At 46.1% G+C, this 23,006-nt stretch overlaps 2 long non-coding RNA genes across 2 annotated transcripts in view; both read right to left on the bottom strand.

Annotated features, from left to right (window-relative positions):
• LOC118520090 (uncharacterized) overlaps nt 1–23,006 on the bottom strand; it is a 166,661-nt gene that overhangs the window by 30,735 nt on the left and 112,920 nt on the right. The window lies entirely within an intron of this gene.
• LOC144379327 (uncharacterized) lies at nt 5,066–14,889 on the bottom strand. The gene is made up of 3 exons (XR_013442142.1): nt 13,910–14,889; nt 10,265–10,703; nt 5,066–5,984 (listed from the first exon to the last, which is right to left on the bottom strand). It is a non-coding gene; the product is annotated as an uncharacterized LOC144379327 (long non-coding RNA).

Genomic DNA, 23,006 nt, shown 5'->3' on the forward strand with positions numbered 1-23,006 from the left:
TTTGTCTAAAGCTTTTTAAAAAGCAGATTCATCAGGAGCTATTCTAGATAAACATATGCCACCCTTATATATAATAAGAATTTTGGAAGAGGGTTATGCATCTTACTGCCTGATAAAAAATGTCATGCTTCCACGACTCAACAATGCTCATCAGCCTCCCAGCCCAACCAAGTCTATTCTGGTACCTAAAATTCTATTTACTCCTTTAAGTTAAGACTTACAGAATCTTTGGAAAACTGAATTTACATCAGCTATGTGTTCACCTGCTCTTGACATTAGTAATCAGCTCGGCTGTTAACAGGTGGTGATGGGCAGGACCCAGCTGGAAGGAGGGACAAAGGAGGCCAGAGGGGCCCCAGGGCCAGGCAGTGCCATAGAGTCCAAGAGGGAGGGGCACTGACTGAGCAATCCGAGGACCCCAATCTTGCCGTCTTCATCACGGCACTTCAGCCTGGTTGAAAAGCAAAGTATGAGGCCCCTCACTCCAACACATTTGCTTTATTTGGAAGGCATCTTTGCTGAAAATCACAGTTCATGACTTCTTCTGTCTGTCTCTGCAACACCCTTCCCCTCCCATTTGACGTAAGTATTGTCTATCCTTTCATCAACACACTTTAAATCCATAGGGGGAGGTTTTTAAGAATGTCTCCAAACAAGGCCATATTTTGGCATTTAGCGATGGTGTCAAGAAGTCTCCCTCCTTGGGTATTTACTTTGCAGTAGCCATATCTTTTCCCAAATGAGAGCTTCATGATGCCTTTCTAGAAGGAGGAGGCCCAGCTGGAGCCCAAGCAAAGGCTGCAGCTTTTATTGACATGTCTGGGCAGGTGCGGCTAAAAGGTGGGGTGGACTCTGAAGGGCTCTCCCAGCCTCAGGAACTTCGGGCCTGCAGGATGACTCAACTGAAGGGTAGAGAAGGCTGGGGACACAGCTGCATCACATCACAGGGATGACAGTCCCGAGCACTAGAGTGGCTTTGTCTCATGGTTATCGTCTGGAGGTTCTGGATGCACCCTGGATGACTGGAGTTAGTGGTACACCAGAAAAGAAGGCTTTTGGTTGAAAGAGACAGAAAACTTAGCCACAGCAGTGTAAACAAAGAAGAGACTCATTTTTCTGGTTCAGTGGTGTCATCCTAAGACTCTAGTGGCCTCCAGTTGGTTTGTTCCATCCGAAAGAAGAAAGAAGTCAACATGGTAGCAGAAGTTTTCAGGAACTCTAAGCAAACTCGGCTTCCTTTTGTCCCTTGGGCCAGCATTGTACTGGGTGATTAGTCCTAGCTAGAAGGTAGCAAAGGTAAGGGGGATTGGAAATGGAGGTTGGGACCACCAGGCGGTAGTATCTCCCTTAAGGGGAGTCCTGTAACATAGCATTAGGCTGTGGGGTATGCCATATAATAGGAGACTTGCTAGAATCTCGGGGCTTTGGAGAAACACAGTGACTTTCAGCAACTAGGATCTAGTAACTGTGTGATAGAGTAAATAAAAGACCACATGGCCCTTTGCTGGGGCATGGAACTGAGAACTCATTTGTGAACACAGGTCCTCCCTTCAGATGAAGAGAGAAACTAGGAATGGGCCGGGTCTATTGTGTGTCAAATGCTTTGCCCAGATTGTTTTACTTTATCCTTATAACAATTCTATAAATAGGCATCATTTTCATTTCTGATAAGAAAATGGAGGCTCAATGATCTTGAGCAACCCATCTAAGATGACTCAGCTAAAAAGTGCAAGAGCCAAACTAAAACCCACTCTCTCCATCCAAAGTCCATTTTCAACTCTGCACATGTTCAGATGACTCAATTTTATCTGGAGAATTATTTGATTATGTATAATATCCCGCCTATATCTGAAAAGATTTAAAACAGCTGCTTCTATGAAAACCCTGTCACCAGCTGCCTAGCTGAGTGATGTGTCTCTCAATTTCAAAGATAATGAAGATGCTGGGATTTTCCCCAAATGTTTAAGAAGTTCGGAAGCCCAGGAAAGTCCCAGGATCCCCAACCCCTGCAGCGATACTCTGTCTAAAACAGGTCGATTGTCCTTGCAAAATCAATACAGTCACCCATTCAACCGCTCTGGGGAGGGTAAGGATGGGGCTAGGGAGACACCATTTGAGGAGGAATAAAAAATCTCAGAAATCAAGATAAAATGATTTTTAATGTAATATTTTTAAAAATAAAAATTAATGCAGGGGTGCCTGGCTAGTTCAGTTGATTGGGCATCCGACTCTTGGTTTTGGCTCCAGTCATGATCTTGGGTCATAGGATGGAGCCCCGCGTCAGGTTCCACACTCAACAGGGAGTCTGCTTGGGATTCTCTCTCTCCCTCTCCCTCCGCCCCTCCCCACGCTTGCGCATGTGTACTCTCTCTGTCTCTCTTAAAAAATAAATAAAAATAAAACAATGCAAAAAATCCACGATGTGCCAAATCTCAAAACTTTGAAATAAAGACTGGTTGTCACTTGTTTTATTCTTTAGTTTCCAAACAGTGGTTCCCCCCAGCAGCCATTCCCAGTCCCTTGGCCTTTGAGACCCCTCTGGACAGCTCTGTGAGGGTTAACGGTGGGGTGCAAACAGATGGGGCAACGTGGGGCTTCATATATACTCATAGTTTTTTACTGCAGAGCCTCTATTCAATTTTCTCTGTGGTCTGAGTACTGGAGGACATTTTGCTAAGCACGTATGTGGGGCATAGTCTTCCTTTTGCTGCAGGCCCCAGTTTGGCCCCCTCACTCACACTGCTCATCCACACAGAAAGCGGAGAGGAGACAAACAAGGGTAGGGGGGTCTTGGATGACATTCGAGTCCATAGCCCTGCAGGCTGGTCCTATCCAGGCAAATTCCACACGCAGATGTCACTGCAGCACCTGTCAGATGTCCCTGTGTTTGGGTGAGACTGTAACTTTCAAGTGACCCTAACAATGTTGGAACACTCTCTTTTCCCCCAAAAGACACCTGGTGTGTAGCGGTGAGCAGACGTGGAGCATATTATTCATTAACAGTGCACCACTAATTGCTTTGACAGTAACAGAAAGGCTAGAAGGTATTACACTGGGTACATGACGTTGCAAACGGTGCTGGATTAATTTGCATTAAAAAGGTTGCAAGAGCAGTTAACACCTCATTAATATGATATAAATGCTAATTCATACACATCCCAAGTGACCCCCAAATTCTTATCACCCAACCAGTGCGAGTGTTGCTTCACAAAACACGCTGTATGGATCCCCCCTAAAGGCAGGGAGCAGCTCCACCTTCAAAGGGGGTGAAGGTCACGGGCACCACGGCTGCACTCAGTGTCTGCTCAGCCTGGCCCACAGCCGCTGCCTCAGAGCGGGGCGCCTGGCCACCAAGGCCAAGGCTGCAGCATTCCCCTGATGCCCTGGGGACAGCCAGGCCTCTGAAGGAAGGGCTGCACCGCACGCTGGGCAGGGAGGGAGCTCCCACAGAACAACTGAGGTTTTCCACCAAACAGCAGCTCATGGCGATCAAAGCCATCGCCTTAAATAAATGATTTATTTATACAAATAAAAAAAAAACAACAACCCTGGAGGGTCATGAAGAGTCAGAGATGTAATCGTACCACTTGGGAATGAGAGATGCTCAGAAGCTCCTGCGTCTGGCAACGCCTGGGGCTGTGATCGGGTACCTACATCAAAGGATGCGGCACAGGAGTTCACGCGGGGGATCACTTCCTGCAATTTGTTTTCAACAACGTTGTCAGTAAGAAAAAATTTCTCCCACTGCTCCTTTTCTTCACCACGAATCCCTTAGGAGGAAGGAGAAGACAAAATGAGGATGGATGTGGGGCACCTGGGGTGGGACACCCGCCTGGGTGAGAAGAATGTCCCACTGCTGTCCTCACCTCTACGTGCAGGTAAAGTGGCCTCCGGGATACGGTTAAACACACACAAACACACAAACACACACACGAGCGCGCGCACGCACATGCACGCACACACAGGTGCACACTACTTGTGCCAGCCCTGCCTCTATTCAAGCATCACCCTGGGTCTTCCTCACCACGTCAGTGCTGCAAAGTTCTCTGGAACTCAGCTCAGGGACACAATGGCAGTAGTCCCTCTCCCCACAGTGGCCATTCACCTGCTCCATGATCCATCCATGAGGCTGAAGAGACACCCGCAAATCCAGCCGAATTCCGAAGATGCACCGAGGGCCTGGGTGTTGCCAATGCCCATTCGGGTGCAGTGGGGTCAAGAGCAGATTCAGAGCAAGCCTCCAGGAGGATGGAACATCCAGCACGAAATTGATGGAGCACGTGTGGCCAGTCACCGTCAGTGCCGTGATAGAAAGCACCAAGTCAGGAGCTGGTCTGAGCCGGCCCCTGGAAGGTGAGAACATTTCGAAAGCCATAAAGAGCCATCCCAGGAGGATGAGAAGGGTGTCTGCAAAGGCACCACACAGGGAACTCGAGGCTGGTGGTCAAAAGCTAAGTCTGGGGCCACAGTTCTTCAAACCAGAACTGAGTAGTATCGCTTAGCAAGCAGACAAAGAAGCAGAACGTGTGATGAGAGAATGGGCCCAGGAAATGCGAGACATGGTCACTAGATCGGCGTTCATCAGCCTCAGGCCCAGCACACCACTCGACTTGAAACGTGAGTAGATTTCAGTTTGGTTAACACCCGATTAGAAGAATGGTTTTGTGTTGGAGAAGTATAGGAGCTACAAGCATAAAAAGTCAACTCCTAGTTGTGTGTTTGCACAACTAGAACTTGTCTAAAACAACACCAGGTGACTGAGATTTTTTCTGTCCTTCAAAAGGCACCCCTATGTGTCTCAAGTTTGGGAAACCTGGCAGCAGACCGGAAGCCTCTTGAGGGCAGGAACCAAGTCTTGCTCATCTTTGAACCTCCATTTCCAGCATGGCGGCTGGAAAGGCCCTGAGGCTAAGATCGCTGATCAATACCTGGGGACCAGACACCATCTCTGGTCCTAACGGTGAAAGCTGAAGTTTACAGCTCTTACTGTGTGCCAGGCGCTGTTTAAGCACTCAACGATCGTGATCTTTATAGCCAGCGCTGCAGGAGAGGAAGAGGAGTCCCCTGCCAAGATCCTATGCTTTACGGTCCAACATATCATGACATAAAACAAATTGCATTTAATACAGAACACATGAGCACCTTGTCCCCCGTGATCTGGCACTCAACAAGTTCATCTGCAGTCTGCTGAATATGTACCCCCCCCCAGTTTCAGTTTTAATCCCCAGAATCTGTAAATATTACCTTGTATAGGATTTTGCAGATGTGATTAAGTTGAGGATCTGGAGGTGGGGAGATTATCCTGGATTCCCTGGCTGGGCCCTACATGCCATCACAAGGATCTTCCTCAAACAGAGACAGAAGGAGCTTTGACACGTGTGCAAGAGGAGGAAGCAATGGGACCCTGGAGGCAAACGTTATGATGTGTCCACAAGCCAAGAAATGCCAGTGGCCACTGGAGATGGAAAGAGGCAGGGCCCAGATTCTCCTCTAGAGCTTTCTGAGGGACGGCAACCCTGCCAACGCCTTGACTACAGCCTGGTGGTGGGGACTTCAGATTTCCGCCCTCCCGAACTGGGAGAGAATACATTTCTGTTGTTGTCAGTGCTCCCAGCGGGGTGACTTGTTACAGGAAGTTAAAATGGCCTCCTTGAACACCTGCTCTCGTGATAACACCATGCAGGTCCAGACTTGGGCTTCTCCACATCGCTGGCCCTAGGTCTTCAAAATAAAAGGCGGTTGTATCCAAAACCATGAAGTTCTGAGGGTTGAATACTGGTACTGTTTTGCAGTGAAGGGAAGGATGGAGCAGCAGAAGCAATTAGGTAAGAGAAAAGACCGATTAATGTTCTTGTCTAATCCTTTCTCTCCAAGGGTATGTCTGCGGTAGATTCCTAGACCTGTCAATCATCCTTTCTTCTGCTTCTCTTCAAGTTCCAATTCAGGCTTCCGAGGCTAGGTGTGTATCCCATTCAGTGTGGTATCTGCAACCGTTGTACATGGTGATTCATATTAAGTGATTCATATTGCTCTTATTAAGTGATTCATATTGCTCTTATATTTCTATATATGTGGGTATATACATAATATGTATAAAACATGATACTAATTCTTTACATGGGCAACCAAATGAATAGTGCAAACTTTTTTTTTTTTAAAGATTTTATTTATTTATTTGACAGAGAGAGACAGCAAGAGAGGGAACACAAGCACAGAGAGTGGGAGAGGGAGAAGCAGGCTTCCCACGGAGCAGAGAGCCTGATGCAGGGCTCGATCCCAGGACCCCGGGATCATGACCTGAGCCGAAGGCAGAGGCTTAACAACTGAGCCACCCAGGCGCACCAAATAGTGCAAACTTTTATTTCTATTTAATAAATTGCGTATGTCTATGCAATAAGATTTATTTTTTCAAAAACAACTAAAGACTCCAGTTACACTAAAATAATTTTGATGTTAATTGTCAAAATGTATGAATTATAACCTACATTTTTTTTTTAAAGATTTTATTTATTTATTTGACAGAGAGAGACACAGCGAGAGAGGGAACACAAGCAGGGGGAGTGGGAGAAGGAGAAGCAGGCTTCCCGCCGAGCAGGCAGCCCGACGCGGGGCTCGATCCCAAGACCCTGGGACCATGACCTGAGCCGAAGGCAGACACTTAACGACTGAGCCACCCAGGCACCCCTAACCTACATTTTGCTTTTGAACAATTTAAAACAATTTGGGAGAAAAACAACTCTTTGAAAACATGTGAAAAATAACTTTAATATCTTGAATTTTAAGCATATTTAAAACTAAGACCTCAATGAAAATGCATTCAAATTTTATATACTTTGAAAACAGTTGCACTTGATATTTTAAGCATTTAGATATTCGCTGTTAATAGGACACAAATTTTGTGGGCATCTTAAGTATAACAGTATAATTATTTTGCTGAAGTTATGGGAAGAAAGTTAAATTTCATCTAGAATAAACAGATGATAATTTATAAGTTGTGTAGGTCTTTATTTTATTGCTCACCAAAATAGCAATGGCCTCTCAACAAACCAGAAAGTCCCGCACATGGACAAGGGCCTTGCATCAGAGCGGATGCTCAGTAAATGGATGTCGGATGAGTGAATGCGTGTTGGGAAGTTTCTATGGCATGTGGAGCCAGAGGGCCTTGACCATTAGCCAGAGAGTTCAGCCAGCAGGTGAGCAGGGGGGGGGTGATGCCGTGAGACCAATGTTGGGATTCACTGAGCATCAGGATACAATGGAGGCTGGAGTTACCAAATATCAAAAGTAATAGAGTTCACCATATAATATAAAATAATGTAGTTCACTGTTGGACTTTTATTTGTTCACTCTTTTTAAACTACAGTTATCTCATCAAAACCATGGCAGGAAGGTGCTGAGCCCTCTGGCTGCAGGGTGGGGCATCAGGTAAGGCAGACACTCGGGGGCTAGAGGAGCATGGCACTGGGGAAAGACCATGGACTTGGCTGGGCTCAGACCTGACTCGAATCCCAGCACCACCAGTTCGTCTCTGTGGCGTCCTGGGCTCCAGTCTGCGCTTCTCCAAACCTCTACTTATTCATCTGTACAAGAGGGATAATAGCACCCCTCTCGTAAGGCAGTTATGACATCAAAAATAGTATGGAAAACGCAGTGACTAGCCAACAGTCGTGCTCAATAAAGAGCAGCTCCTATCATCATTAAGGTGCTGGAACTCCAGGCAGAGAATGGCATGTCCCCTCAACGCAGAACCCAGGCTAGACTCCTGCTCTGAAAGGGGGGTGGGGGGTGGCGGGAATGGGCCAGCATCAGCACCATCACCTGGGAGCTTGTTGGAGATGCTGGGTTTTGGCCCCGCCCCCAGGCCTCTGAATCCGAATCTCCAGTTATGGAGACCCCCCCCCCCAGGTGACCGCTGTATACAGTAGAGTTTGAAAGCATCTAACACCCAAACCCGTGGTTTTCAGCCCTGACCACATAACCGGAGGGGCTTTCAAATAACCCATTGCCTGAGCCCCCTCCCAGACATAGGAATTCAGAATCCCTAAGAATGGTGTGGAGCCTGGGTGACTGCAGTGTGAGCCAAGACCTAGAACCACTGGCTCTATCAAAAGACAAGAAGCCTTTGGGACAGGGCCTCGTTATGCCCTTCATGGGCTCTAGGCATGTTTGCCTCCATGGGTCCTTTCTTCCATAAAATAATATGTAAAATTATATTTTCCTCCATGTCGATAAAAAGATGGCTATGTTAATATTGTTTATTAAGATATTTTCTTCAATTTAAAAATTCCTGTTTCAGTTCTAATTAAAGTTAAAACGTCGCATAGGCCCTTAACATTATCTCGGGCCTCAGACACTGCCCCCACCGTACCTCATGGACAAATTGGCTCTGCTGGGGGATATTATATAAAGGTAAGACATAGTCGATGAGACAAACGATGCTTGATAGAGCTGTAAAGCTGGTGGTTCAATATCTGTGAGCTAATGGCTCACACATACTGAGATCCTGATCCGTAAAAGAAGATGGAGAAGGAAAACAGGGAGGGAGGGAGGGAGGGAAGGAGGGAGGGAGGAAGAGATGGAGGAAGGGTGGGAAATCCAAATAAGAATGAAATTCTAACCAAATGGGGGAAGTGTAGGGAGGAAGAACACGCCTTTGCACACTCTGCAGCTATAATTGCAAAGTAAATACGAACATTGATTGCACACCTACTATTCACCCATCTGTTCTTTTAATCATTCATTCTTCTGTTTCTCCAGCTCACAACAGAGCCAAGCCCTGACAAGTTAAAGATGAGGACACTACCACCCCTTCCTTCCCTGGGCCAAACACTTGGGGCAGGCAACCCATACCTGCTTCATTTCATTACCTTCCCAAGAATGTTTGCGCAAGACCGTCCATTTCCTAGAATGACCAAACGTAATGAAAGCAGTGGGACTTAAAAGAGATCAGCTGGAATCACAGGAAAGTGGAGTGCGGACTGCAGCTCCCCCACCCCTTGAAATTATCAGCTGTGTGGCCTGACAGCTTCTCCCAGGGGATTCTTTTTATACATTATTTTTATTATTTAAAAAACCCTGGCTTGAAAGGATTGGTTACGAAAAAAGCAGCTCCTCGCCAGTGGGAATCTTGAGTGGGCCGGATCGACGCTATGGTTCAAACATAGAGAAGAGGGAGCTCAGGACCAAACGGAGAGCGCCCCACATGATGGTACTTACAAACCAGGGAAAATACAAATTCTGCTTTTCATGCACACTTCTTAGAAGAAGAGGAAGGGGGAAGAAAAGCAGTATTCAGAAGTTGCAGCGAGGCCTCATAATTAGAAATACAGCACCATTATTCCCTGCACAAAAGACCAGGGAGTTTGGATGTGAAAATGAAACCTTTTGAATGTGAAAGTTTCAAGTAAACAAAAGATTAATTGCTGTATGCATTGGCCCTTGCATTAGGGGGAAAAAAAAGCTACCATGCCTGCATGGTTGCATGGGATTTCCTGTGGAAAGGATGGCTCTAAAGGAAGAGTTTTCAAAAAAAAAAAAAATAAAGGAAGAGTTTTCCTTAATGAGATTTTTTTTTTTAATATGAGAAAATATATGCAGTTGGTAATGTTTCATACCTATGACGCCCTGCCTGGAGACCACGCTAGAAATTGCTGAAACTCAGTAAAATGGGGTCCAATCTAAGTTCACAGTTGGTGCATTTATGCTTTGCATGTTCAACACACTTTATAAATAATAATTAAGACTCCTTCCATCAATGTAAAGTATCATCCCATTCATTATACCACCGAGGAAATCCATGTAGAGGGACCTAGTTGCATCCGAGAAGAAATCTGTCAGAATGGAGCCTGGAGGTCATTCCCATGCAGATGAGACCCCAGGAAAGACAAAACAGACCCTTCCGGTTGGGTGATCCCGGGACTAGATCGGTGTGTGGCGCTGGGTAGGCACTCAATAAATAGACACGTATGAAAGGAAGGAAAGATGGGGAAAGAAAAGAAGGGAGGGAGGAAATGGTGGGTGGGATGGGTTGGGGCGGAACTGGAAGAGGGGTTGGTGGCATGTCACATGTCATGTCTCAAGAAATTATTCCAAGGTCCTTCCCAAGAGAATAGTGTGGTTTTGTTTATTAGTTTGATGGTGAGAATTAAAGCCTTGATTATATGGGTTTTTTAATCCTAAAAAAATAGAAAGTCCGAGGAAACACAAAGGCTAACTATTTATTTACCAGATTCTTCAAACCTTGTCTTTTTCTCTCTTCACTTACCTAAGTCTGTAGCCACTTCTGTCTTTGAAAAACAAGTCCACTCTTGGCCTAAGGTGCTTCTCTCTTCTGGGTGGCGGTTCCTAGGTCCCCACCATGTCTGCGTGCTCCCATGAGGATGGCCATCCCCTGGAGCTGGCAGGCGTCTGTCCCCACCTCGGGGGAATGCACGTGCATCCTATGCTCCTCAACAGAACAAAGGCTGAAGGGTTACATACAACATCTTCCTTACACTCCCGGGGTGCCCAGGCCAGCACAGATTGTCTATAAATAGCAATTTAGATAGGAGATCTCAGTGCTGGGGTGCACGGCATCACCCACCAAATGCGAGCAGACAGCAATGAGGCCCCAGCGCCGGTGGTGGATGGGATACAGGACGCCCTTGGCAGGTTGTCATGGTGGCACTGTTCACACTTTTCCCACTGGTGCACTGGGACAGACACTGTGGAAGGGAAGGAAGGTACTAATAGGTACAGTATCTCAGACACCGGAGAGCTTGGGAAAGTGGTAATTATGAGGATAATGGAGTTGAGTGGCTGTCACTGAGTGTCATCATCTATTGGAGAAAGACAAAGAAAGCCTGAGAGTTATTAATCACCAATTTAAGGTGAATCGTGCAAGTCAGAGGCCTCACTGGCAGCATCTAAGAAGATGCATCTCTTTTAGCCAGAGATGCGGGAAAGCTGAAGATGAGGCTCAGGACTTAATCATCAGGGCTGCAGAGCTCCAGAAAAGGTTAAATCCTCAGCCCCGAATAGTCTGCGATGCCTGTGGGGGACTCTGGTTGGAAGGGAGTGGGACCATGATAATTATAATGGGGACTTCTAGGTCAGAGGTCACAAAAAGCCCTTTGAGGACCCTCTGGGCCTGCAGAAGTGGCCCCCTCCTCCTGTTGAAGGCCAGTGCTCTGCCCTTGCTGGAAAATGCTGCAGAGGCCTCTGCCCCACCAGCAGCAGGTGCACCCCTGAGATCTACTCCCACTGCCCACCCACTCACAGACCAAGTCACAGCAACACCCCGCTGGGGAAGCTCTGGGACTGTTACAGGAAAGAAGAGGCTGCAGGAAAGAAGAGACTGCAGGACCCAGCCTAGAGCCATTGACAGGACCCAGAAGAACACATGGGCTGGATTGGGATGCACAGAACCTAAGTGTGCAATAGGGAGAGTGCATCCATGTGGGCATATCTTCCATAATGCGGACAGTGTGATACTCTGGAAAGGCCCCAAGGCAGGACTGCCATGCTGCTAGGACGGCCCGCACTGAAAAGCAGAAATGCCAGGACTGCCCTCCAGACAGCAGAGTAAAGGAGGAAGAGGCTCAGGGAAGTGACCTTTCTAGAGCAGATATATCACGTGAGGTCGGGAAGCCAACCAACCATGCCTGGCAAGACAGCCCAGGAATAAGCACTCCCCACATGCCATTGGGGGACAGTGCTGAAAAACACAGAGGGGGCCATCCTGTTGTTGCCCAACTGGACCGCCTGATGGAAATGCACTGATGGAGTCTTGAAGTGATAAAAGCCACTGTGGTGTCTAACTAGATGCAAGGGGGCCACGATTATAATTGGGCAACATGGCTGGAGTGGCAGCAGGGGCCTGACCCAGAGAGAGTAGTGGACACAGCATGCTTAGGACTGAGAGAAAGGGTGGCCACAAGAGCATTGTTCAATCTGTACACTCAAAAAAAAAATTTTTTTTTCAACGAAAGATGGTCAAGAGGCTGAATCAAGACAATCGAACTGTCCCAAGAAAAAGCCACATCTCAGCGCCAGAGTTGGTACCTGGACCTGAGCCAGTGTTCAGGCCCAGCACCCACTGCCTGAAGAACAGGTGGGTCCCCGGGAGGAAGGACCTGCAGCATCACAGCAAGTGCACAGGTAGGTGACTCCCCTCATTCTTCCCCAAAGAGGCCACACCATGTATTCAGGTAACCACACGCTGGAGGACGGGGGATACCCAGACCCTTTGAGGATTGTTGGGCACAAGATGGAGATGACACTGATAACTGATCCTCAAGCCCATCATCAAAGTGAAGGCATGTGGGCCAGGGGTAAGGAAGACCTGGCCAGGTCTGGCTCAGAGTGGCTTCCCTGGGTCCACAGACCCAACCATGGTCTTCCCCCAGCCCCCGAGGTATAATTTAAAGGGACTCTGGAAATGGGAAGAATTACTACATTCATTTCTGGAGTAGGAGGTAAGAGTGACTGCAGTGGGAAAATTAAATGGAAGCCCCTGAAATGCCTCCGCCACCCACGAACATCCACACGAAGATAGGAAATCAAAAATACATCCCACACCTGGAGGAAACGCCAGAGGTTAAAGACCTAGAGCACGCGGGGTGTGAAGCCAACACGCATCTAGTTAATTCACCAATCTGGCCCCTAACCCATCCCGACACACTCTACAGGACAGATCAACCAAGTAGCAACACCATCTGTAACTTCCGGTTGGAGTAGCTTCACCAGAACAGAGCAACACACCTCGAGCCCACCGGACGCAGGTGCAGGTGTGGTCAGTGCATTCGTCCCCACTATCGTCAGGAAGATACTATCACAGAGTAGACTGTATGCGTTTGGGACACTTGGCAGGGAAGGAAAGAGGGAAAATCAGAAGATCAGGGCAAGAGCTGGGGAAGATGCACGTGATGGATGGATGGAAAGAGGTACTGAGTGTATGCACTCCCTATTCTTGAACACCAACATGCTGTGCACTGCTCCGGGCCCTGGAGATCAGCAGTGAAGGAAACAGGAGAAGAACAAACAGTCCTGCCCTTGGGAGCTTCCTTACCACTGGCTGCCATTGTTGTTGTTGTGGGCGCATCAGAGATTGGGGGTGGGGGAGCTGAGGATGCTTAGAGGAGAGAACAGGCAGGTAGACAGACAGACAGACAGATATGGTCCCACACACCAGGCCTTGCAGCAAGAGATCCACCCTCTGGATGTGCAGCGTTGTGAGAGAGAGACACATATGCAGGGAGAAAGCATCTAGAGGCCATGCAGACCAGGACGAGGAGGACCTGAGCCAAGGCAAGAGAAGCCAGAGAAGGGAACACACAACAGACATGTGAAAGATACAAGACAGTCTATGGACTCAAAGCATCAGGAGGTGAGCCTCTGGAAGGTGAGTAGGTCTTGAGTATGGAGCCCCCTCAATGGCACTGGGGCCCTTCTAAGAAAAGGCACCAGAGAGGTGACCTCCCTCTCTGCCAGAAGGCATGCCTCTGCAGACTAGGAAGAGGACCCCCACCTGCCATGCTGGCTCCCTGATCTCAGACTTCCAGCCTCCAAAACCATGAGAAATAAATCTCTATTGTTCAAGCCCCTCAGGCTGTGGTGTTTGTTAAAGCAACTCAAACTCTGTCTCGGCTTGGGCAACTGGATAGATAGGGCATCACAAAGCAAAATGGGAACTTGGAAGAAGAGAGTGGGGAAAAATGCCAATGTTAGCTTTGGGACTGTGAATGGGAGGTGCCTGTGGGACACCCCCCCCGCCCCACAAGTGGGACTTAAGAGAGAGACGTGGGCTAGAGACCGAGGTTTAACCGCTGAAGTGATGGCTACCATCCACAGAGATCCCAGGAGGGTCAGACATTGCAAGGAGACCCCAGAAATGAGGACCAAGTAGGAGGAGATGGCCACATTGACTCACCTAAGAACGTCTAGTGAGCGATGTCCCTGGGAATGCATGGAGGGGCACCCGGGAAGGCCCATCAGGCTGTTGGCTTCTTTAGCAGCAACAAAATGGATGACCCATAGGCAACTGTGAATGGAGAAGCTTGGTGGTGCTTCATCTCTGCAAACATTCACGCTGCTCCACCACCTCTGCCTAGTCCTTCCCTGCAGTTCAGTCCCTTGCAATGTGCTGCTGCCTTCTCCCCCCAACAATGAAAGATGAAATTCAGTTAATGTATGAATTTGCCTTAGGAGACAACGAAATAATTGCCCTTATTTTACTGGATATATTTTTTACCTCTGAGGAATTGGGATTCATTGGGGAAAGTGCCAGTCATGGGAGGTCCCAAGCCCGCTCTCTGCTCTCGTACGTCAGGGGAAGTGCACCTGTCACCAGAGCTGCCCATGTGCATCCAGGTCAAGAGAGTGATGGTTCTGCTTTACAGACCAACACATTTGCACAGGAAACCACATCAGCTACCCTTGCTCACCAACTACCTTTGCTCAACATTCATGAAGATTCAACCAAAAATCACCAGGAATTTGAAAAGGAAAAAAATTAAATAAAATATTCAAGAGAAAGAGATGGACAACTGACCCCAGTGAAAAGAGATATAATTATAGAAACAGAAGAGAATTTCTTTAATTCCAATAGCATCCTTAGAGAGATCTCCAGACACAGATAACAAGGACAATAGAGAGGAGGAAATAGAGAAATAAGAGAATCTTCTCGACTAAAGAGAGACCTGAGTTTTCAAATAGAAAGGGCACAACCTGTGTGAAGCAGGATGAGCAAGACAATACAAAACTATCTGTACTCTGCCGACATTGTAGAACCCCAACGATAAAACAAGAGCCCTAGCTGCTTCTAGAAGGAAGAGAAAAAAAATAAAGACGATCTCCAAAGGACAAGAACTAAACTGACCTCAGACTTACCAGGAGAATGTAATGTTGGAGGATGAAGGAGCAAAACATTTCAGATCTTAAGGGAAAACTGAAATTCTATTCCAAACTATCAACCAAGTGGGGTGGTAGAAAATAAAGATATTTTGAGAGTTTTTGGACTCCGAGAGTTTTACTTCCCTTTCTGAAAATATTGCCAAGCAATACTTGCAAGGTAGTCTTCTTAGCACTTTACAGGAACTAACTTTGAACCTTCACATCAACCCTATGACATTATATTTATCCTAAGTTTATAGACAGAGAAGCTGTGGCACAGAGAAGTTACATTCTGGCAAAATGGAAAAGGAATTTCAGAAAAAAATGCTGTAAAATTTAACTTGCAGTGAACGAAGGAGAAGATCAAGGACAGCAATCCAAGGCTGTGAGCTGTGTGGTGTGTCTAGAAAGCAATGAACCCATTAAAAGAGAAACCAAGAAGGCTCAGCGAAGGTCTTCAAGACAGAAACAAACAGGGGCGTCTGGGTGGCTCAGTCAATTAAGTGGCCAACTCCGGATTTCGGCTCAGGTCATGACCTCAGGGTCCTGGGATCGAGACCCGCGTCAGGCTCCATGCTCAGCGAGGAGTCTACTTGAGATTATCTCCCTTTCCCTGTGACCCTCCCCCTGCTCGCTTGCTCTCTCTCTCTCTCTCTCTCAAATAAATAAATAAATCTTAAAAAAAAAAAAGAAACATCATGGGTGAGAGGAAAGGGAAGGTAGCTGTGCAGAATATGCATGGCCTAAAGATGGAGCAAATTTAAGATGACCTAATTTTGAGCAATAGATGGTGTTTAGGAAGAGAAAAATACATTTAATCCTGACTCTTGGAAGGTTATACTTCAAATAGCACGAATTTAGTAACACAAAACCCTTCCTTAATTTGTTTTGCAGGAAAATATTAAATAATCATAGTAATATAAATACTGCTTTTTAAACTCTTTGTTTTTAGAATTGATCCTTAGGAGCCTAGAAAACTTTTAGTTATGATAAACATATAAATATAATATGAAAATATGATGGCATAGTTGGAAAAAGAGGAAACAAAGTTGGGGATTATAAAGATGCTAATTTTCTCACCTTTATTAATGAGGAATCAACAGATAATGCCTCAAGTTGATGGTTCCACAACTCCAAGGGCGTGATCCATGAAAGAAATAATTAATAAGCTGGCCACCCTTAAAATTACAAACTTCTGCTCTGGGAAAGACGATGTCAGAAGAATGAGAAGACAAGCCACAGACTGGGGGAAAATATTTGCAAAAGACATATCTGAGAAACAACTGTTACCCAAAATGTACCCAAAAATCACTTAAAACTCAACAGTAAGCAACTGACTTAAAAATGAGCAAAAGAGCTGAACACTTTACCAAAAAAGATAGGCAGAAGGCAAGGACACATATGAAAAGATGCTCCACCTATGTCATCAGGGAGATGCAAATCAAAACAGCCTCAAGATCCTGCTACACATCTGTGAGAATGGTGAAAATCTGAAGTTGGTGGATCAAGAAATAGGTAAGCATAGTACTAAAAGTTGTGAAGCTACAGAAAAACTTAAAAAGTACATAACCAGCAAAAGCCAACATATGAAGGAAAGATGGGAGGGTATGTAAAGGCACTAAATCTCACTTCCTTCCTTCCTTCCTTCCTTCCTTCCTTTCTTCCTTCCTTCCTTCCTTCCTTTCTCTCTCTTTCTTCCCCTACGTGGGGCTTGAACTCACAACCCCAGGATCAAGAGTCACGTGCTCTACCAAGGGAGCCAGCCAGATGCCCCCCACATCCTCCTTGGTGAAGAGTTAATGCACACTGCCCAAAGTTAACTGATTAAGATACAGCGATAAAAATATTCTAGATGAAGTTATGGCGGTAATTTCTAGAAGAATTAAAACGAAAATTGCTTAGCTCTGGAGCTGGGTGGACTGAGGATGAGGGGATGTCTGCAAAGACAGTTATTTTTATTTTGTATCCTCTGTACTGCTCAGAATTTTTGGTATATAATGTGCATGTAGTGCTTTATAATTGAAAAAGCAATTTTTTAATCATCAGTAATTTTTCTGTTAGGGAAGAATACAGCTGAAGGATGAAGTTTATGGAAATTTTTCTAGAAGCTTAATAATAGACGTCAGGAACAAAGCGTTGCTGAAAATAATGAATTTTTGAATTCTGAAATGCTTGAAGTTTTTCTCAAATTGTAAATCTCCCAAAGGGTGTTTCTCCAAGTCCTACTTATCAGACGCACTACTAAGTTCAAATTATAAAAATCTTACCTGTAATTGAAGCCAGCTGCAACCTTTTTGACAAGGACTAATTGCCGATAATGATTTAAGTGCTGAAAATTCGCATACCACAATTGTTTTAAACAGGGGAACCTCTCACAGCTTTCTCTGAAAAGAACTGTTAATCTTTGCTGCTGACTTAACAAATCCTTCAGTCACCTGTTTGCCATCATTTTCATGGGCTGATAACGTGTTTATTAGAGTCATAATGTGCAGGTGGAGGAATAAAGGTCTTGTTCGATGGCACTGGGACTTCGTCTGACATTTCTACGTGGGAAACGTTGGCACGAGCTTCAGGCTTGGCTATAGCAGAGAAAGACAATAAAGGCCCACATGATTTTTTTTTTAATTCAAGGCAAATGAAAAGTCAGCATTGGATTGATATCCGTAACTTTAGATGGTGTGGCTGGTAAAACCCGTACCCTATACGGTGGTCCCCTTACCTGCTCTAAATCAAGGGCTCCTGGTATCGGCAGGGCTGGAGGTGCCGGCTTGGGTGAGCGGTCTCCCTCCAGCCTCAGCATCTCCGTCTGGCTTTGGGTGAGTCTGATTTTTTCATCCTCAGCATTGCAACCGCTCCCTTTGTCTGCTCTTTGCCTGGTTCAGGGCACTTCACGTACCAGCTCTAGCTCTGGAGAGAGGGGCAATGGGCAGCACACGCCAAGAGTTAACGTGACCTTTGACTTTGCAGTTTTGCTGCTAGGATTTATCTGAAGCAAAAAGAAGAGATCCTGTGCAAAGGTGTAGCTGCAAGGATTTAATCAAAGGGTTGTTCGAGATGGCGGGAAACTGGAAACTGACGAGGATGGGGGATGGGTTGGATACTTAGAACTCAGATGTGGAAAAGATGCACCGTGCCAGGTGGGGGTGTGACCCATGGACATCTGGCTCCTCAGCCGGGACCCCCTTACAAGGCCAGCCTTCAGCACGCAGCCTAAGCACTGTCAGCCTCAGTGGGCTGGTTAGGGAAGCTCACCTGGGCACTGGGCAGTAAAGGCCTACAATATAGAAAACATGCGGCATCATGCCTGGCACGTTGTAAATACTTGATCCATGCCACGTAATAATAAGAGAAATAATAAGACGGTAGTAGCAGTAAGAGTAAACCATAAAAATCATGTTGAAAGGGAAGATGGACTGATGGAAAAAATACATACCTATGGGAATTCGTGGACAAACAAAAAAGTAGTTGTTCTTGACCTCATCAAAGGAATGTATGCAGGGCGCCTGGGTGGCTCAGTCGGTGAGGCGTCCACCTTCAGCTCTGGTCATGGTCCCAGGGTCCTGGGATCGAGTTCTTCATTGGGCTCCCTGTTTCTGCCTCTCCCTCTGCCACTCTCCCTGCTCATTCTCTCTCTTTCTCTGTCTCTCTCAAATAAATTTTAAAAAAAATCTTTAAAGGAATATATGCGTAATAATAGGCTAATTATCAAAGTAGAATGTTAAACAGTGATTACTCCTAAGTGGTAGAATTATGATGAATTTATTTCCTGATTCTCGGTATGGTACAAACTTTCTACAAGGAAGATATTTTACTTTAGCAACTCAGAGACCCCAAAAAAATCACATTTAAAAAAGTATTTGTTTTAGATTACTCCAGCGCACAGAAACTCAGAATTGGAAGAAACTTTCAGTGCTCCAGACTGATGAAGAAAGCGAGGCCCCGCCAAGGAGAGTAGCCCCCTCGGCCTCCTCCCCGCAGAACCCGGGGTCACCTGCAGCCGCACAGCACCCCCGGAATGCCATGCAAAGCACATGGATCTGGGTCTCCCCAGGGACAGATCTGTCTCCACTCTCTTTTCTTCTGTCCTGGGTATGGGGCACGGTGCCTGGTGCCTTGTAGGAGCTCAACAGTCACTTGTTGAATGCATGAATGCGTGAGTGAAGGCCCAATACTCAGTTGGCTACTCTCTGCTCCCATGCGTTAGAGGACATACCAAGAGCTATAAAAGCAGCGGGTAATCCTCCTGGGGGCATTCAGAGACTTCCAAGAGTGTTGCGGGCCCTGGGGGGCACAGAGGATGCAGCCAAAGGATCTCCAGCCGAGGAAACAGCCACAGGAACCTGACTCACACTGAGCCGGGAAGAGGCTATTGTCTTCGTACAGAGAAGCCTAAGGTCTGGCAAGACACTGTGTTAGAAAATCGGGAAAAGCGAGGTTATGTAATCAATTTCCATTCTCCCTTTTATTTCTGGGCCCAAGTAAGAGGCCAGTCAACTATTTGGGGAAAGTGATTTACCATAAACTGTTACTAGCAAGTCATGGTTTCATGGGTTTTTCTGGCCAGAGAACATCAGCATTTTCACCAGGGCCCTGGGCCTTCCTCCCGAGTAACGTGAGAGCCGTAGGTAGATGGGGCAGGGCGGGCAGGAGAGGGTTCTCAGCAAGCAGCGCCTCTCCACACAGTAAATCACCTCGCCCTGACACTGGCCTCCCCGCCCAAGGAATCCTGCCGGAGAGACTATAAAGGACAACCCCACACACCTTTCCGCCCGCCCGCCCAACCCTGGGCCCGATCCCACACCCTCCAACAAATGTGCTCCCTGGGACATTTTTATGATGGATTTGTTTCATTTAAAGTTAATCACATTATCCTTTTCATCTGCTCTCCTTTTCTCTTACAGTTTGAGAGAGGTTGAGAGAGGTTCAAAATAAATAAATAAATAAAATAGTCACTGATTTCCCAAGACTTGATTTTTCACCGGCCCCCTGCTCATAAGTGCTGAAGATGTTCCCCCTTGGTCCTGTCGGAGCCCATTATTTCCCTGGGAGACTTGATGTCTGTTTTGATAGGAGCAATTTATCACCCTGGTGAAATCAGACTGCTGTTTGGAAGGCAGGGCCAGGATTTATGAATCCCTTTTCTCTGGGAGTGAATTTAATCCCCAAGGGTGGACATGGTATTAAAAGGCTTGGCCTGCCGCACCTGTGGCATTTGAGACAAAGTGAGTGGCAGCTGGGCCAGGAAACCAGCGCCCATCCCCTGCATACCGCGTCTACACTGAGCTGTAAACATCTTTATCTTTCCAAGCATGGAGAGAGCTCAGTTAAGTGCATGAAATCCAATTAAGCAGGGTATAAAACAATGACTTCAGTTATTAATGAATTCAAAACAATGAAATTGACTTGCAGTGCATTTTCACTATTTTTAGGGAGCATGAGTTTTTAAATTATTAATTGGAGATACTTTTAGAGTGCATCCATTTTTATGCTCCAGCCCAATTTCCTTTTTTTTTAAGATTTTTTTTATTTATTTATTTGTCAGAGAGAGAGAGAGAGAGAGAGTGAGAGTGAGAGCACAAGCCAGGGGAGAGGCAGGCAGAGGGAGAAGCAGGCTCCCCGCGGAGCAAGAAGCCTGACGCAGGACTCATCCCAGGACCCCGGGATCATGACCTGAGCCAAAGGCACTTAACCAGCTAAGCCACCCAGGTGTCCCATGCTCCAGCCCAATTTCTTGCTATATTTGGGCCAATTCCTTCTTGGAATTTATAAGTCTAGTGTCCCCGTGTGGTCATCAGGTCATCAGGTGGTAAGAGGTCATCAGGCCCATTGGAATCACGTGGGGAGCTCGACGAGCTATTGATGCCTGGGTACCACCCCAGGAGTCTGAGCCGATGTCTGCGAGAGAGCCTGAGAATCATGACTTTTTTCAAGCTTCCCCGGGGATTATAATGTACAGCTGACCCTTGACCACATGGGTTTGAACTGTGTTGTGTCCACTTATACTCCATGTTTTATAGTCTATTCCTGTAAATGTATGTTCTCTTCCTTATGGCTTTCTTAACATTTACTTTTCTCCAGCTGACTTTATTGCAAGAATACAGTATATAATACATATAACATACGAGAGGTTGGCGCCTTTAATCCCCGAGTTGTTGAAGGATCAATTGTATAACCGAGTTGGAGAACCACTGCTATAAGGAGCTTGGTATTTTTGAAAGAAGCATAGCAGAGCTTCAAATCAGACATCCTTCTTATAATTGGTCATCTATTGCAAATGAACCAAACCTGACTTCCTAAATCATTTCATTGATCAAGTTGGTAATTGGACATATAAGCGTTATGTCTTCATGGACAAGTAAATTGCTTACATGATGAATTAGCTTTACCTTCTTTCAAACTTGTGTGCAGATCAATGATTGTAGCTATTGGGAGTACTTTTGCTCTATAGAATATTCCCAACTGGTCAAACAGCTCACCTGCATCAGTTTAACTTCATGTGTTACTTGATATGACGTCATTGTGCCGAATAACAATCACTTATTTTCTGCTCCTATTTCTACTCACCGCCTCTGCTGCTCACCCATCGCCCGTCCTCCCACCCACCCATCCATTCTGCCATCCATTCACCCCTTCCTTAGGCACTAGTATTACAAGAAGGAACGACACATTCCTGTCTTAAAGGAGCTCACCATCCAGTGTGGAAAGTAGACAAGTCAACAGAAATCACCAGAAATGGAGATAAATGCTATATGAGAGATAAATCAGGGTGCCAAAAGGACACGGAAGATAGGCACCTCACCCTGCATTGAGGCGGGGTGGACGGCTATCCTGAGGCACAGAGAAAAGCACAGTTATTTCTGGAAAGTCATATTTTGTATCACTGAACTCTCAAAACTCTCAGTTATCACCTAAGAACACAGGCACAGAAAGGTGTACCCCATATGTAAGCGTAACTATTTCTCTCTGCATCCTCACTCAGTCATTCACTGGAACTAAATAAATAAGGTATTCAATAATTAGGACGGTGGTGAAAATATGAAATATCAGAATTCATACATCATCTGACATAGATACTCTTACTTGTTTGGGGAATAACATATGTACTAAAAACTCTGTTTTGGTCTTGCTGGTACTGTGGTTCTTTTAAAAGGGCAAAACTTACATCCAAGGACAGATGTCCACACGAGGAATGCTGCATACTTAATGACTGTCACTGGGGTCAAGAACACTGTGATCATCCTGGGGCTCCCTTTCTAAACTTCATTGACATTGGGGATTTCTTCACATTAGTAGGTCAGCACATGATAAAGCATGTGCCTATTTTAAAACCAAATGCAGGATACCAGAGAACCAAGGACCAATGCAAATATCAGGAATTCCTAGGCAGTCACCTGAGAGAAAAGTCACCAACAAGATACAGGATAGAGCGGGACAAAATCACCTTGTCCACACACTGTAAGTGATTGCTTACAGGACTGAATAAAATGTAAGCACAAAATAGGGTATAAATGAAAAGACTGTGAGTTGGTTGATAATATGAGTAAGGGGGGGAAATGGGGTTCATGTAGTGTTTTCCTTTACCCATTTGAAATGAATTTGGTATCTGATTTTAATTTTATGATCTTGCAAAATTAGAACTCTGAGGGACATTAGAGATAATTTAGCCCAATATTAATTTCTAAATAAAAAAATAGAGGTCCAGAATGGTGAATCAATGGCAGAGGCCATGGCTGGAGTAAAGGTCAAGGTCAGAACCGAAACCCCAGGCTTTCAAACTCCCATGACCCTTCTCCTACGACCTTCCAGCACTGTCACTAAAGGTGTGCCTAAAGCCTTACCACGACCAAGGCCTCTAGCTACCAGCATCACCATGACAGCAACCACCACTAGCTATGCAAGCAGTGACTGCAAATCTTGGCTGACAGATTTGAGTGCAAAGAAACATTCATTTACTTCTGTGATGGCTGCATTGGCTTCCAGGGTCCCTTCTCTTCCTTTACAGGGTCACATTGAAGCCCCGGAGGGCCTCGTGCCAACCAGTGAGGTGAGGGTGGGGGCAACAGCACCAGCATCTGGCCCTTAGTCACCGCCATCTACCAGTGGATACATGTTGGGCGGTCACAAACCGTCCATCT

Source organism: Halichoerus grypus, chromosome 10 (assembly GCF_964656455.1).
Source record: "Halichoerus grypus chromosome 10, mHalGry1.hap1.1, whole genome shotgun sequence".
Classification (NCBI taxonomy): domain Eukaryota; kingdom Metazoa; phylum Chordata; class Mammalia; order Carnivora; family Phocidae; genus Halichoerus; species Halichoerus grypus.